At 33.5% G+C, this 6,627-nt stretch overlaps 1 long non-coding RNA gene across 1 annotated transcript; it reads right to left on the reverse strand.

Annotated features, from left to right (window-relative positions):
- LOC147070765 (uncharacterized) lies at positions 1-5,721 on the reverse strand. Its single transcript, XR_015070912.1, has 4 exons — positions 5,606-5,721; positions 5,152-5,428; positions 3,242-3,417; positions 1-91 (listed from the first exon to the last, which is right to left on the reverse strand). It is a non-coding gene; the product is annotated as an uncharacterized LOC147070765 (long non-coding RNA).
- Between the last annotated feature and the right edge of the window lie 906 nt (positions 5,722-6,627).

The raw sequence follows: 6,627 nt of genomic DNA on the forward strand, positions 1-6,627 counted from the left end.
GGAGTCGATTCGCATACGACACAGCTCGGGCCATGTAAATCAAATCATCCACATTATGGTGAGCGTGGAATTTGTTCAAACAATTCTCATACTGCAAACAAAAAAGCATTGATAAGATTAAGCAAACGTGATATAGATTTTATACAGAATATTACTTAAAATATTTGCTGTATAAACGTATACTACGTAGTCAATAATTTATTGTTTTTACATTTAATTGATTGTTTAACCATTAGATGGATGAGCAGCACATTGCATAGAAAGCCTTGGGGATAGATAGCAGTGGTGAAGGGTGGAGGTAGGCTGTTAAGAACTGCCATACATTAAACTTTGTCAGTCATGCATATTTTTTTCATTGAAATAAGACAACTTACAGATGGTGTTGGGTTAGTTTTTAAAATTCAATTAAACCCTGCGAAAACAAGTCTTTTACAGATTAACATCCACATAGACTTTTTTAGAATACACTTTTTTTATCCCAAATTGCTCCATGAGATTTAGTCGATCACCCTTGTCATATAGATACACATATTTGGGACCATGGATTGGATCTACAATATGGCTGCTGCTCGCTATAAAGACGTGCTTGGTGAATTGTGAATCTGAATCTCTTAACTGTTTTACAAGTTTCACAATGCAGATAATAAACACCTCTTGATCTATCTAGTATCAACGATGAAACAAAGACACATGACAAAATGACTAAGATGGTTATACATAATTATTATATCTTTAAAAATGAAAGTTTATGTCTTGTATATTAATAAAAAAATGGGATGATATAACTGCAAATCAGACTGCTCTAATTAAATCCAAGCTTCGATGTCATCTGGGAATTGATTGGTGACTTTCTTGAGATGTGCACGAGCTACATCTCGTTAAGATTGAAAGGTAGATTTAGCGTATAGTGATCCAAGAATTTTTATTATCTCGTAGTTGTTTGGTTGAGCCTTTATGACATTTTTGAAACATTGGGAGGCCCAGTGAAGGAATAATTGTTGAATACAATAAAACAACTTAATATATTTATACATTGGCTTTGCATGAATTATTTAAATTCGCCCACCATACAGTATTGACAATAATAATTACAACATTATAATAATATAGCAGTGGCGAAGGGTGGAGGTAGGCTGTTAAGATCCGTCATAAACAGTGCACATTAAACTTTTTCAGACATACATATTTGTTTTCATTGAAATAAGACTACATTTTACAGATAGTGTTGGTTTGTTTTTAAAATTTAATTAAACCCTGAGAAACCAAGCCATAATAGATAATAGTCAAAAAATACATGTCTATCTATAAAATATCTAACATTATACAATTAAATCATACATAACTTTGAATATTTTATATATATAATAATATTTTTTATTTATTATAGTTTGGTTTAGGCAGGGCTTAATGAATTAAAAAAAAATAACCAACAATATGTGTAATATGTATTTTTAATCCAACGAAAACAAATAAGTATGAATGAAAAAGTGTGCACAATTATGTCGTATTCCCCAAATTAGACCAAAACTATTATGGTTTCGTTTAGGCATGGTTTAATTGATTTTTAAAAACTAACTAACACCGTCTGTAAATTGTAGTCTTAGTTCAATAAAAACAAATACATATGACTAAAAAAGTTTAGTGTGAACTATTTATAGCGAATATTAACAGCCTACCTCCACCCTTCGCCACTGTAATATAGACTAGAACATAAATTTCAGTCCTCATACTTGATAAAAAAATAAGAAAAAACTCAGCAATAAAGTTGGATGGCAAAATTAAAAAGTGGTCACTGAGATCCCCGGGGTTCCAGCGGCTAGCTCAGGAGTCCATCGAACCCCGGATTCACAAAAAAAGAAATTCAAACGGTTGGAGTATAAATAAAACTCGGTCTTTCGTGTTCGTGACGTGGTCTTATATTTTCTTATCCTTTTTAGTTTCACAAATTTATATCTGGGTTTTTACGATTATAGTCGCAGGTCCTATCCTATCGGAGAGGGGACGCTTACTATTTTTTTTTTTCTTTTTCAAACTTCGCGTACCCACGCCATTCCACAAAAAGGACTCTCGTGATTGGCCAAATTTTATCGCGTGATGTTTTTTGATTTCACGAATCACGAGGACCACCCTGGCACAGGCGCGTCGAAATTTGGACGTTGCCGACAAGCGCGGCAAAATTTATTATTTTTAAATCCTTATATTTAGTCTTAAAATTATCTCTTTCATCCATCATCATTTTTACTTTTTAAATTAAAAAAAATACTTACGTGGTTGAGCAAGGAATCAGATTAGATGTTTTATGAAGCCGTTTCTAGAGGTCAGGGTTACGTTTCGACTTGAGCTACTAAATGATTATTTTACACCGGGAGAAGCCCGCCTGTAACAGGGGTGTATCATCACGATCCTCAGCCATGAGTGAACGACCAAGAAGAAGGATGTATGTGGCAGTAAAGAATTATGGACCGAGAAAAATGGAGGAAGCTAAGGGAGGCCTTCATCCAACTGTAGATCGACCCCGGCTGATGATGATGACTTGATAAAAAGCTTAGTGCCCATACGCACTTGCGGCTAGCCGAAGCGGCCTGCCGCATATCGTTTTTTGTATGCCGGCTAGCCGCAGCGGCCTGCCGCAAGTGCGTATGGGTGAACAAAACAATTATTGTAAAGCAATTTTCTTAAGTGGTGAATACCAGGTCATATTCTATTATATACAAATTTTGATTCATAGATAGCATAAGGATCTCTTCGAATTTTCGTACTGACATACTAGTACTTTTTAATAGTTTAAATTAAATTATAGATTCTTCAAGATGTTACACAAGATTTAACAATGAAACATTCATCAATCTTCCATACATAACTCGAAACAGGTTCAGAAACAAACCTAATTGATAAAAATGTTAGAACATGACATGGGAATCAACCCTAGATTTATCGCATGCCAGCTGAGTCAGCTTGAGAAGATCCAAGATTTTTCGAATGGGTATTTTACTGAGGCTGTTCCAAGTTAAATATTTTCAATGAAGACTGTTACATTCTTAAATCACGTGTATTATTTAGGAATATCAACTGTTAAGCTGTGGACCCAATAGGTTGAGCAAACGATCATATATTTCTTGTAAAAAATATCTGTTATGAGACCTCTTCGTGAGGCAGCCGAGATCCACATCGGATTGTACGGCCAGTAAAAAATATATTTTTAACTGTACGCCTATACAAATATGATATAAAATATACATACATTCTCTGAATCCCCCCGATAAAATGATATACATCTGCTCGAGGCCAAAGTGCGGCAGGACAAATGCAGAAAGTGCAAACTGCGTAGCCTGGTCGCGGTTTCTCGTGCAAGTTAGTAACAGTTCTCCGCACACAACCCCTGATTCTCTGTGTTGTTATTGGACTTGGATTGTAATCCTGAAAACAAATTACAAGACAACTGAATGAACTGAACTGAGAAAAATTTTCACCCTGCTGAATTAAGCGGATAGACAAGGTTCTTGAATTACTATTATGATTACTAGATAGATGGAGCAATGAGATCTTTTTAAAATTTATGTAGAAAGGATTTTATTCTTTTCCTCATAAATTTCATTTCATACTCATGTGATATATGAAATTTATATCATAATATTTACATTAAGTATGTAATTTTATTAATCAGACATAATTATAGGTTCATATAATTTCTTCATGTTTTCTTTACAGAGACTTAACGGCCCACATGCTCAGCGTAGGTAAAAATGGAGCTTTTATGGTATTCTTTTTCTTTTTTCTTTTCGACCATGTCCGATCCTAATAGGATCATATGGGCCTCCACAGAGTAGAGGTTTGTATTGACAGATTTTGTTTTTTACGAGAAATGGATGTCAGCCATTTGCTCAACCTATTAGGTATATTCAGAGCATAATCCTGGACATTCCTTAAACGTTTTAGATAATCTATTTATATAGTTTTGAAGCCTTATTATCCTTTATATTTATTTTAAACATTTGATGACTGCATAAAGTATTTTTATTACATAAAATAGTTTTTTTTAAACTTTTCGCTCTAATGTTTTAGAATATAGTCATATTTCGGTACATCCATGTGCAGTGGTATTAATATTTTTTAGATTCATTAATTTTTAAACGCATTTACAAAACCATTAGTAAAATTAATGTTAACATTATATAGTGACATATTTACGATAAAAAATTATATTTAATAATCTTTGTGATCCCAAATTTAACAAAAATTAGGCATTTTATTATTAAAAATTGGCACGATTAACACATTTGAAGATAATTCTAAAGACACTAATTATAAGCTATGTCTTTGACCATTCAAATGTGATAAACATTCTACGAATAATGTTTACTTTATAATAATTATTGACCTAAGAATAAGGTACTATTTTTTGAAATACGCCATATTTATTGGCATTTCCCAGTGGTTAAGCTACAACATACGGCCGTAGCCATAAATTGACAAATGATAAATGAAGTAGGGAGTAAGATCATGGTAATGCCCGTGTTTGAACATGTACCGATTTAAAAAAATATTTTTTTTCGGTTAGGTTAGATTATGGTTATGGCTACGGTCGTATGTTGTGGCTTAGCCACTGGGAAATGCCAATAGAAATGGCGTATTTCAAAATAATACTACCTTATTCTTAGGTCAATAATTATTATAAAGCAAACATTATTCGTAGAATGTCTATCAGTTGTGTAATTCATGCGCACTAGAAATCGTATCTGTGGATGATCAGGGTTAAATTATTGTTACACTATAATGGTTTTTCATTGGAAAAAATATTTTAAATATAAAATATTTTTTTTATGAGAAATGGATGTTTAGCCACTTGCATTATCAATTGGATCCAGAGTCATGAGTCATGACTATTTAGAATTTGAATATAAGATAGATAATGCAAAATTGCACTTGGCACATGGCATTCATCCGTAAATCAACAAAACTTAAAAAAACATGAGAATTAATGGATCTTTGATGAAACATGCAAACTCAATTTTGAAAAATTCTAGATATTCATTTTAACTGAATATTTAAACTATTATATTGAACTATTTTAAATGAGAGATGAGTATATTCTCATTTCACAGATTGACGTTTGCTGTGAAAAATATTTAAAACAATGTAAGTATCCCAAACCTTGCTTTATCCTGATTATTTAGCTTCATAAAGCAATGGCCCATGCCGAAACGGAGACGGAGAACAGCCAGGCGGTTGGGGTTGGTTCTCAGAGTTTCCCTGTAGAAGCCGAGAGCGCTGCGGTAGTCCTTTTTTATTGAAAGCGATGCACACTTTCCAGAACAGCGAGGGGATGTTGTTGGAAGATTGATTCACCACAAAATTGAATTGCGCATCCACCGTCCACCACTTTATCACCCTCCAACAAGCACAAGTATGCTCGGCCCAAAGGATGATTCTGCAAAAAAAAAAAATACAGATGTACAGCATTTTCGCCGGTAAAGTAAATTCGGCTGTTGTTGAAAAATCAGTTGTTTTCATTTTGTTTTTCCAAGTCATGTTGTGAATGGATTATTATATATAAAGAAATTTGAACAAAATTTGACTAGGTTGAATAAAATAGGTATCGTCTTACATGATCATACATGATGATTTTGTCGGCAGTGGTGTATAGGTGTGTGGCTTTGGTGAACAGATCCCGTTTCATGTTTATATTCTTTTCATGGTTAGCTTCCTGCACGCAGTATGTGGCAAGCATGTCCAGGCACCGCATCTGATCTTTCTCCGAGTTAGAATAATCGATGTTGGCCGCGGTGCGGCCCGCATCCAAGATTTTAATGAAGTCATCAGTTCTTTTTGTTTACGTACGGCACCTTATAGAATACAAACATTTATATGAGAATACGCAATTTGAAAAATTGAAAGGACCCTCGCAAACGATGCTAATAGAAATCAAGATCTGACAGGTCCCATCCATTCATTCAAATATCATTCTCTCTGGACATAAAAATGTGGATAAATGTGGTTGAAAAATTAACCCTGCCTACATCGCAATAAGGGTTATTGTTGTACAACATTTCTTTCCAAAACGCTAATATATATATCGTCACCGTTCAGGCAAAAGTCACCAACCCTGAAAATGGCAGTTTTGAGTTGAGTATGTCACCCGAAGCGTAAAATTATGTTCTTTAAGATGAAAAACTCACCACGGTACATTAGTTAGTAAAATTTTGCTTAAATCCGAATTATTTGTTTTTCACTAAATGACTTTCGATAAAATCTTAACAAGCAAAAGTCATTATGGGTGAATATACATTATTGACTTTATAAAAAAAAATCATTCGTTATAAATATACAAGCAAAAGTCACTATACTATGGGTGGTGAGTTTTACTGATCCTTCTTTTGGCTAACAATGTTCAGATTATTAACAAGCAAAGGTCACCAAACCATAATTGAGCTACCTTGCCCCCTTCAAAACCTTCCAGATGTTTTAATTAGCATCAAAAAGTAAAATTACTTTAAAGAAATTATTAAGAAGACATAAGAAAATAATTTAATGTAGATAAAACCTTAAAAACATTAAAATCCGATTTTTCCTGCATTTTCAAACTTTCAAATTGCGATATCTCAAAACTATGTTTTTAGGGTTGGTGAC

Source organism: Rhyacophila brunnea, unplaced genomic scaffold, assembly GCF_057557595.1.
Source record: "Rhyacophila brunnea isolate RB1 unplaced genomic scaffold, BYU_Rbru_1.0 scaffold_21, whole genome shotgun sequence".
Lineage (NCBI taxonomy): Eukaryota > Metazoa > Arthropoda > Insecta > Trichoptera > Rhyacophilidae > Rhyacophila > Rhyacophila brunnea.